Source organism: Magnolia sinica, chromosome 5, assembly GCF_029962835.1.
Source record: "Magnolia sinica isolate HGM2019 chromosome 5, MsV1, whole genome shotgun sequence".
In the NCBI taxonomy this organism is placed as follows: Eukaryota; Viridiplantae; Streptophyta; class Magnoliopsida; order Magnoliales; family Magnoliaceae; genus Magnolia; species Magnolia sinica.
In genome coordinates this window covers 44,607,336-44,619,035 of record NC_080577.1, presented here as the reverse complement: position 1 = coordinate 44,619,035, position 11,700 = coordinate 44,607,336, and the positions used below count along the sequence as shown (strand labels likewise).

General features: G+C 43.9%; 1 long non-coding RNA gene across 1 annotated transcript; it reads right to left on the bottom strand.

Moving 5' to 3' along the window:
• Positions 1-1,425: 1,425 nt before the first annotated feature.
• LOC131247292 (uncharacterized) lies at positions 1,426-4,702 on the bottom strand. The gene is made up of 2 exons (XR_009171608.1): positions 4,483-4,702; positions 1,426-1,621 (listed from the first exon to the last, which is right to left on the bottom strand). It is a non-coding gene; the product is annotated as an uncharacterized LOC131247292 (long non-coding RNA).
• Positions 4,703-11,700: the final 6,998 nt, after the last annotated feature.

The window sequence follows — 11,700 nt, the reverse complement described above, 5'->3', positions numbered from 1 at the left end:
ATATACGCATCATATTGGACCTCACTCATGGGCCAATGTATATAACATCGGGCCATATCAATGGGTCGAATCAAATGGGCCGGTACAAAAGGGTCAAATCAATTGGGCCGATCAAATGGGCTGATATAAATGGGATGAGTCAATGGGCTGAATCAAATGGGCCAAGTCAATTGGGCCGAATCAAATGGGCCAAGTCAATTGGGCCGATCAAATAGGCCAAATCAAATGGGCTGGTACAAATGTGCCAAATCAATTGGGTCGGTACAAATGGGCCAAATCAATTGGGCCGAATCAAATAGGCCAAGTCAATTGGGCCGAATCAAATGGGCCAAGTCAATTGGGCTGATCAAATGGGTCGAATCAAATAGGCCAAATCAATTGGGTCGATCAAATGGGCCGAATCAAATGGGCCAAGTCAAATGGGCCGGTACAAATGGGCCAAATCAATTAGGCCGGTACAAATGGGCCAAATCAAATGGGCCGAATTAAATGGGCCAAGTCAATTGGGCCGAATCAAATAGGCCAAGTCAATTGGGCCGATCAAATGGGCCGATATAAATGGGCCGAGTCAATGGGCCGAATCAAACAGGCTGAGTCAAATGGTCTATTACACATCGCTATGGGCCTTTACCCATAGGTTCTAAATACATCACAAGGGGCACCAACCCATGGGCCCCGAATACGTCATATTAGATCACTCAAATACAACAAGTAAGCCGCACTACTTGGGCCGCATCATTCATCCAACTATAGAGATCATTTTAGAGCATTATCCAAATAATGAATCAGATCAATAGATCATCTGGACCATACCACAAATAGCAGTGGTGATAATGATTCCCACAGTTTAAAATTTTAGAGGGCCTTCCATAGCATTTATTTCCCATCTAGACTGTTCATAAGGTCACAAAAACCTAAAAGTGAGGGAAAATAAATATCATATTGGTTCAAAATTTCTGTAACCCAAAAGGGGTTTTAATGGTGGGTGTTCAATCCACTGTTTTCTGTGGTGTGGTCCACCTGATAACTGGATCTGTCTTACTTTTAATCTCAAGCCTTGAGACAAGTTTCCAAATGGATGGATAGTGTAGATGGAGCACATCCATCATGGTGTAGGTCCCATCGAACTTGCTGACTATAATCACAGCAGCACATTGCTACAGGGGTTGACCCATCCATCAGATAAACATGCACAAAACACTTACATCATGCCATGGGTCCCATGTAACGCCCCGGTTTTCAGGACTCGAGTATATGACCCGTGTCCCAGAAACCCGAGTGTTAACTTTAAAGGATGGTCAAATTCAAGTGTACGTTCTTTTTTTTTAAAACTATCAGAGTAGGCAGATGAGCGTAGAGTGGACAAATCGACATAAAGGAAAGTTTCATTATCATTCAAATTTACAAGAAGTTGCCCATAATGACTTATACAAACCAATGTCTCTGAATTTAACGAGTACAAGAATTACATGATCTAATACATGAGAAATAATAGAAATCATATAAATATAAGCCGCAAGATCACACAGCTCCTCCAAGCATACAGTCAAGCATTCCTGGTGATCGTACCCTGCTTCTTATCAAGTCTGAACATGCATATCACTTAAGCCACCTGTACTACCTGTACGGTTTTATATTTGATGGATGAGTGGCCAACTCAGTGTGAATTCCCCTCAAGATTACACACCACCGCATTAGGTAAGAAATAGTATAAAACATCCAGACAACCAAAACAGAGTAAATGCAGTCTTATTAGGTACATGGATGCATGAATGCAATCATCGACCTGGGTAAATCATCCGGACGGTCGGAGCCCCAGGAAAAACATCCAGACAGGCAATGGGGTTGTCACCCAAAGATGTGAGTGGTCATCAGCGCAACACGCAGCGTAATCGTATGGGCATGAGTGATCCAAGTCATCATCATAAATCGATCGGCTGGTCATTAGCGCAACTCGCAGCGTAATCGCATGGGCATAATGATCCAAGCCGTCGTAGTATGCCATGCATGCATGATTAGCCAAGTCATTATTAGTCCATTTACAACCAGCCAATTTAGATAAGCTCAAAGGTCACTATGGGGAGCACATGGCCCAGCGTAGGCCGATAACTCGGGCATAGTGTCCCATTACCACCATCTCCGGCTCATGAGGCTACCATCTTAGGATGTTTAATGGAAACCCGTCGACTAGTGGCCAATCATATTACAATATATGCGGCTTACCATCGTATGGTTACACAGTATAAAACATCGAACCCATATAGGGAAAATATTAGAACAAAGCCACACAGGGCGATATTAAACAAGCCACATAAGGCAATTATCAAAATAGGCCTCATAGGGCGAGTGTCAAAACCATGCAATAAAAGACCATCCTTGAAAATCATTTGGACACAATAACCCTGGATGGTAGGCCCACATCAATGATCCATTTAGACCACTACTCAATAACCACTAAGTCGAAGGTCCATTTTAATCACAACCAGTCGGGTTACATCCCAAGTATGGGTGTACATTTATAGGTGGGGGTTTCCCACTAATGTACCAGTTTAAAGTCCATAAGCAATACACAAATAATTCACAAGCATGAACAAATATACAGGATGAACATTAAGCAGGCAATATAGCAATTCAATTTCCACCAGCTAATGCATGTGATTATAAGAGAGAGATATCAATTATAATTTTTAATAAAAACTATAACTTAAGCTAATGAGAAGATGGAAAGCTCAAGGGGAAGAATCATCACCTTATGTTTTGAATCGCCTTCTAGTGTCGCTAAGTGCTTGTGCCCTTAGAATTATATCCTACCAAAAATCATGAACTTGTATAATTAGGTCAAAGTTCTAATCACTACCTAGGGTTTAAGATCATAACCTAGGGTTAACTTTTAGGGTTTTAATATAGAGTTAGGGTTTTCATCTTGGGGTTTAGTTATAGGCTTTAGATTCTAGGATTTGAATCCTATATTATTATTAGCATTATCATTGTAAAATGTGCCAATTAATATTCATAATAGGAGTATCAATCCATCCATATTAATAATGATGATCCATAAATATTGAATGTATCGCCACTATCTAATGACTAATAACCCCTAGGTAATGATAACAGAACATTTACTAATGATAATATAACAATGACTGATACTAATGATTTCAAAACAACCATATATACCCAATATTAGGTAACGTGACACTATTAATCATTTTGATGAAAACACATAATATGTTCTACCCTTAAGGATAATATTTAATAATAATAGAGTAAAATATTAATATTTAATAATAATAATCTTTATACACAATATCTAACATTAGTGTAGATAATTTGCTACAGGCCATACATCTCTAATATTAGAATTCCTAATAATGATAATTATGGCGATGCTTTAGAATGAGTCTAGTGTAGGTCTAAAGGGCCCCATGTATCATATTATTATTTGGGCCAGCACTAGAGAGGCCAGGCTCACCAGACTTTTGCCCTAATAGGGCAGCCCAGATATTGGGTCTAATCTAAACCCAAGTGGGACCAGCCCACTGCACCTTATGGTGAGGCCTACTGGATGGTGATTTCAGCCCAACCTGCTAGATTTCTCCACCCCAGAATATGGGTTATCCCTGGGATGATTTCAGCTCACTTCTGGGCCCAAGGTAAGGTCAGATTTTTGGCCAGCTCATGACTTAGATCATGGCCTGATCTCAGGCCATTTTTGGGCCTGATTGAGGGTCCTATGGAGGGCTTTTTCAGCCTAAGACATGGCTGATCTCAGCCCTTGATTGAAACCCATGCAGGGACCAACTACAGTCCCACTAACGGCCCAAGATGATGGCTGAGGCCCACCCTAGCCTGAGGCTGATCATGGCCCTGATTGTGGCCCATAGTATATATGGTGGGGCCCACTGAGTTTGGTTCAGGCCCCAGTAGTGTGGCTAGGCTTGGCCAAAATCGCGGCCCAAGTTATGGCCAGATTTTGGCCCAATTGAAATGGCTGGCTTGGCCCCCTATTGCAGCTGGACACAACCCAAGCCTCAGCCCAGATCAGCGGCTGGGCTTCAATACAAAACCACGGTTTATCAAGAAATTTGGTGCGGCCCAACCCAGGGCTGATTGGAGACTGGAACCGAGCCCAAGGACGGCCCAGCTGAGCCTCTTTGAGGCCTGATCTCAGCCCAGTATCTGAGGCCGATTTCAACCCAAACGTGGCTGGTTTCAGTCCAGCACACTGATCGACCTCAGCACCATGCTCAGTCGTTGGTTTCGGTCCACACACGGTCATGCTGATGTTCTTATTTAGCTCAGTTAATGGCTTGCTTCTCGGCCCAGATCAGAGACAGTTTCTGGCTAGTGTAACTAATAGAGGTGGAGTACTGGCCTAACTGACGGTCGTTTAGCTCTCACAGAGGCTCCCAATCTCAGCCGATTGACTCCCACGGCAACGTGCTATTGAGCGAAAGAAAAATGAGGAGGGTAGACTGTTACCCGGCCGGTTCTGATGTTTGCTGCGTTGGCTTGACTCAGGTGTGGCACAAACGGAGAAGAAGGCACCGACGTCAATGGCAGACTCCCACCCACTGCTTCTTTCTCCAATCCGACCGCATGGGTGAATTCTTAGGGGTGTAATGGAGCTTGTAGGTGAGAAGTTTCGAAGCTCCACCATCGTTTGAGTGGTGGGTTCAAAGGAAGGCGGAAGGTGGCTGCCGTTTTTCGAGCGCAGTTGCTGAAAATGGAGAATGAGCCCCTGTTGCTCAATCCCCATGTGCTTTTAACGAACCCTAGCTCCATCCTGATCCATTGGATTAAAACCACACGGTCCAGATTCGTTCTGGCTGAATCCGCCTTCAAAACAGTGGGTGGGAACCAAAACAATCCCTGGTTTTGCAAGGAACACCCTAAGCAAATGGATGGCTGAGATTTTCCCAAAAAAATGGTCGGGATACGCTGAATTAAAGGGCTGGGATTGGAGAGGGGAGAGAGCACACGGATTGCTCTCGTGGCAAGGAGGACAGTTGCCATTTTTGGAAATATGGTTTTGTAGGGCCATTTACAGCGAGGTTTGTGTGTCTATACATGCATGAAAGTCTGAAGTGAAACTTGGCTTTTGGTCTCACACGCGTCCTCTGTTAGATGGACGATTTGGATCATCAAGTTGGGTGATCATGGTAGCCCACGAACGGTCCCAAACGGTCATCCGACCATTGCTGTTAAAACCAGCGAGAGAGAGAGAGAGAGAGAGAGAGAGAGAGAGAGAGAAAACCTCTCTTCTTAAGGAAAGAGCCGGTCAGCAGCGTTTGACTGAGCCCCTTGGTTCAGTGCACAGCGGGCGCACAAACCTCCCATGCACTCACGACTCGAGGTGGGGTCCACCGCGATGTTTGTGGAAAATCCACTCCGTCCATTTCATTTGGGAGAGTCCCCATGAAGGGCCTGGGATCAAAGATCAGGCCGATGAATGTCTAGGTGGGGCCCACAACTTGATTTGTAGTCTTAATGGTGGTTTCCTGTCAATCTAGTGGTCAGATGATTCCGAAGTTGGACGTCAACGGTTAAAAGGGTCTTAATGGGCCATTTGTAAGGCTTTTGTCATATATTACTAACTGATACTAATATTAATATAATTTTTTATTATTTTTGTATCTTACTTATAATTACAATATTTAAAATCTCATACATATATATAAATATAATTTTAATATTAACATATCACTAATTACATACTGCTATTAACACATTTATTAATTTACATAATTCTTAATATACAATATTATATTTAATTAAAACTATATTTATATTTAATAATATTATAAAATTTCATTAAAATATCTAATGATTTTTGTATACATACGGATATAAAAATATTCACTGCTACATTATTATTTAAAATTTGATTTTATGTTGTGAAATTATTTTTCATTGTGTTTATTTAATATAATATTATTTTCATAATGTCTTATATACATTAAATACATATGCATCATTTTAGCATGAAATTTTAAATCTTTACAAAGTATATACACTTCATAGTGTATATATATTTAGGTTGTATTATTCTTTGTATTTATATTAAATTAAATTACATGGTAACACTCGAGTACTGGAAAGTACGGGGTGTTACATCACTATCCGCCTAGCCAATAGTTTGCCAATACCTATCCGGCATGTCGATAGCGGACGGTGTGGATTTCACACGTCCAGGCAAGGGTCCCACCGTCCAGAGTATATGGACGGTGAGAATATAAGTCACATACAGCAAGGTGGGTTCTCACGTGGGGCCCACTAATCCCATATATGTTTAACATGTATATTATATGATATTCTTTTTTTTAAAGGTAACGACCAACATCCAGGCCTGGACAGCCTGGATGTAAAACACATGTATCAGGTGCCCCACCGTCTAGGCCATGGACGGCATGGGTATTCATCACTTGTACGTCCCACACATATGAATGGTTTGGATGTTTTTATTTAATTATTATTATTATTATTTTGAAAAAAAGGTAGACTCAACATCCAACGTCCCTGTCCAAGCCTGGACGGACGACTGGATGTGCACCTTTATCATGGTGGACCCCACACGCTGCTATGGGGGTCCACGTCCAAAGAATGGACATGTGGATATAGACTCATACATCATAGTTGGACCCGCAGACTTGCTGACGTCCAGATTAGCGGCCACATGCTGCTGGCCGTCCAGTTGCCGGACGGCCCAGATTTAACGCATACATGTGGGTTCATACATGTTGGACCCACTAGTAGCTTTGATCATGTGGATATTTATGTTTTCCTTCCATCTAGGTTGACCTGAAATCGGGTAGCAAGTGGGCCACATCTACTGGATGATCAACAATCTGGACGGTCCAAATTGTTGTACACATCATCACCGCCATCAAAATAAGAAGAAAAGAGGGAGAGAGAGAGAAATGGTGAGATAGAGGGACCCCGCCACTATGGGCCCCTCTCTACATTTCATACATCAATGTGGGTCCCACAACAAGTGGGCCCTAAATTTTGAAATCAACGGTGGATCACCCCCTTATCGGCCTCCTTCTTTAGCTCCTTAGAAAGGTAGTCGCCTTAGCTTCGATCTCAACAGAAGATGATGAGGTTTTGATGGTTGAGATGGGAGGAGAGAGAAGGGAAAATGGGCCACACTTGTTGTTTTGGAAAGGCTTGGAGATCATGGACGTTTGGGTGTTTCTCTTGGAGTTGGAGAGTGAAGATAGAAATGAGAGAGGGAGAGAAATGATGGATGAAAAGGGATGGTTGGAATGGTTGTTGTAAGAAATGGGGATGGGGAGGTATGGGTTAGTTTGAAAATTTGTAAAAGAGGGATGGGTAGGGGAGAGAGAGAGTTGACTTAGGGAAAAAGGAGGGATAGGTGTAGGTACTGTGGTATGGAGTGTACTTGACTTGATTGATTGATTGATTGATGGGACATGTTGTAGAGATTCCCTCGAAATTTGTAATACGTGGTGTTTCTTCGGAATGAACGCAGGCCTACATTTCCTAGCTCGGGTATCGGTTCGGTGCACGAGTCACGTCACCGCGGTCGTTAGGGTACAAGTTTCAGGTCGAGCCGACGTAGGTATACAGGACTCGACTTCGGATCGTGCGCAAACATTTGATATAGGTCGAGGGTTGCCGAAATTTGACTGGGAGGGCCGTGGAAGCCTACGGAACGGTACGGATGAGGATACGGGCCTTACAACTCTCCCCTCCAAATAAAAATTTTGCCCTTGAAATTTATAGAACAGAAAAGGGAAGAGGAAAAATCATATATAAGTCAAGGCACAATCAGTTTACATAAGGATGGGGATAACGCTCTCTACTCTTAACATTGCACCCCTAAGACGCCTCACCAACAATGTGGTGACCCCAACTAAACCTCAGATCCTGAATCAGAAACGATCGAAACTAGGATACCTTGCAACCTCACTATCTCACTAATGATTAATCTAATAAGGTGGTCCTAATGCCTGGTTGCGTGAATCGTCGGCGACTCCTGATGACTGAGGGTCCTGCAAAGATGCATAAACCTACCCTAGGTTTGCTGGGGAGGTGTATGTCCCCCCCCCCCCCCCCCCAAAGAGGTCGTTGCTGTTGAAAATGGGGCCACTCACACTTACAATACCCCGTCTTACCACATTTGAAGTAAACGCCCGTAAACAGTCTCTTTAGTGGTGCTGAACGTGCTACTAATGCTCAAAAAGATGGACGGTTCCTGTGCCTCTGCGGCTGTCGATGCTACTGCTGCTGGAAACTACCAGAGGGGATCTTCCTCTTCCGGTCTCCTCTGTGGTCACGAACCCTCTGCAAATCGTTCCATTCTGCCTCATAAATCTGGGCCCTCTGAACTACCTACTCAAAGGTAGGAAGCATGTTTCCGACGACACGGCTCCTGAGGCTAAAACGTAAGTCGTTCTCAAAACAGTGGGTCTTTCGTTCCTCATCATTAACCAAATATGGTGCGAACCTTGATAACACCACCAAACGAGCAGCGTACTGCGCCACAGACATGTCTCCCTTTACCAAGGTCTCGAACTCTAATGCTCACTGCCGACGAATGTGGTCGGGGAAGTACTGCTGCTTGAATCAATCAGTAAAATCCTCCCATGTTCAGATAAAATCAGGCGCTACAACACGGGTAACGGAGGTCCACTAGTGCTCGGCCTCACCCTGGAGAAGAAATACTGCCAACCGGACTGGCTACTGGGTCGTACACGCCATAGTGTCAAAAATATTCTCCACATCAGAGTGCCATCTCTCAGCTGCAGTCGGATCTGGCTCGCCTTGGAAACACGGAGGATCGAGCTATCTGAACTCTCGAAGAAGGGCACTCGTGCACTCCTGCTCTACTTAGGCTGGTGAAACAACAAGATGCCTGCCCTATCCTTGAAGTGCAGCCGTCACAGCCTACAACATCTGCTGTAACTGGAAGGCACACACAGGTACGGTTGGATCCGCACCAGTCTCAGGTGGAGGATCAACATCCTCAGCTTAGGGAGTAGGGATCTCTAGGGGTGGAGCGGGGGCTGCAGGTGGTAAAGCTGGAGCCACATGTGGTGGAGCGGGATTCGCTCGAGTCATGCTTCTGGGTAGCATGTCCTATAGGGAAGAATAAAGGTGCCTATCAACCTTGAGAACTTTCGAAGGCACGCACGTTAAAAGTCTATAACAGAAGATTGCTAAGTTATTCAAACTCGAGACCTAATCATTCTAAGTTCTCAACAATCATAGAGTGCAGGATAGCTATCAGCAGATATGTGATGTTATCCTCAGGTATTCCCAAGTTATGCTCTGATACCAACTTCTGTCACGCCCCAAACCTAGAAATCGGATTCACAGGAATGCCGATCACCGAATCCGGTACCGACAGCCTCCGTAGTACCCCATTCTCGGCTCCCAATGCCCATATGCCAGGTTCCGATCCTAAGATCTTACAAGGAGGATTTTTCAACGTACATTTATCTCATAAGAAGCATAACCATAAGTTTACCCAAATCACAAAGGCAACATCATCATCACATATCTACTAATATAAACATTTGAATACAATGCTGAAAGGGAAATACATATGTTAAAATCAAAGCACCAGAAGTCAGCTACATGCTCCAAGCTCCACGCTGCTGTAACTTAACATCACCTGCACGCATCTATCATGCATAAGCTTATAGAAAGCTTAGAGGGTGGTGTACGTTTGTGTACCAGGTAAGTGCCAAGTATTCAATTCAGTGCCATAATCATACAATATCAGAAATACTAGCAAGATCATGAATTATACGATATCAGAATAAGCGAAAATACTGACAAATCCATAAGTCATACAATTTTAGAGTACGCAATACAGATCAGCTATAAAAATGAGGATCCATAAAAAGCCAAATATCAGATGCAGAGGATGCAATGCAATATACAATTCACAATGAGTTCACGAATCCGTCAGTCGTATCTAGACCATATAAATGTAGAAACACAGTAACCCAAAATGTCATATGCTACCGATGTAATTCAATATGTGGTGTGAAAGGGATGACCATGCTGGAGTGTGAAGTCGAGATGATAGTACGTAGTATTGCAGGCTACAAGATCCACCACAAGAGACTACTATCCAAACCAGTCCCATAACTAATTTGGATAGTCAGACTTAATGTGGTAAACTCCTGATCTCAGATTAGTCGCGCGTCCCAACCGAAATCCTGGCCATTGCGAAGGCACATAACAAATAGTTGCGCACCACCAACCCGAGTGGATAGTGAATGAATGAATGAGTATGCAATGCCTACTCTACAAATCTATACTGTACATCTTTGGGATCATCACTGGGGTCTAGTACACTCTACATACAAATCGCCACCTACTGACGCGTTACCATGCAAGTGGAAGAGACCCCATTATCCATCTGACCTGTAGTCAGCCAATATCTACCCGGCACGTCAATAGCAGACCCATTCATGAGCTGGTCAAACTCAGCCTAGCTATGCCCCCTACTCTCGGGAGGGTAAGGTCATATCCCCTCCCAACTGACCACGACACAGTGGGAGATGCGACCTCCTGGTATTCGGCATTCAGGCGCTCATGTATCAACTTGGTCTCGACGTTGGGACGTCTCCTGGCCACAGAGGGTTAGGGACTTTCACCCACGGACATCCAAAGTGCCTAAATGCTCGAACCAAACATTTTTGACGTTCCATCTAGCTATCCACGACATGCCTATGGAGGCTACGGCCCTGATGTCGCTAGGGCGTATAGTAATCACAACATATAATATATAAGATGCATGAGTTATACAATCCAGTCATGCATCAATCCTGCGCATACCATGCGCTCATGTGAGATAGCCTCCACCTATCAGGGAGTCTCATAACAACCTGCCCAAGGACATGCAATGGTCAACCACATCACATAACAAACATGCAGATGATGCGTATGGGCATGTATCATGATGCTATGTTGTCACATACTCATAAATCGGTATCAATAACCAGCATCGACAACTGACCTTGACAATGTGGACATTTAACCAACATTGCCCCCAAGGAATGGCCCACATAGAGCCTAATCATATAGTGGACCCATGGCCTCACTCAAAGGCCAAATATACAACACCATGGGCTCTACACATCACAATGGGCCTTTCACATGGGCCTAACATACATCACAATGGGCTCCATCGCCTGGCCCTCAAATGCATCACATTGGGCCTCATCACATAGGCCTCATATACATCACATTGGGCTTTAAAAACGGGTTGAATACACATCACAACGGGCCACATATACATCACGTTGGGCCTCGTCAATCGACCTTGATAATCAGCTTCGACAATCAGAATCAGAATCGGCCTTGATAACCAGAATCAGTGAGAATGGGCCTAACAAGGCCTAAGGGAAGGTCACAATATGGACGTCCAACCATCATTGCCCATCAATATGGACCTTTAACCTACATTGCTCCCAAGGAATGACCCTCATAGGGTCAATCGTATAATGGTTCCACGGCCTCGTTCAAGGGTCTAATACACATCATCATGGGCCTCGCTTATGGGGCATATACGCATCATGTTGGGCCTCACTCATGGGCTAATGTATATAACATCAGACCGTTTCAACAGGTCAAATCAAATGGGCTGAATCAAATGGGTCGGTACAAATGGGCTAAATCAATTGGGTCAATCAAATGGGACGATATAAATGGGTCGAG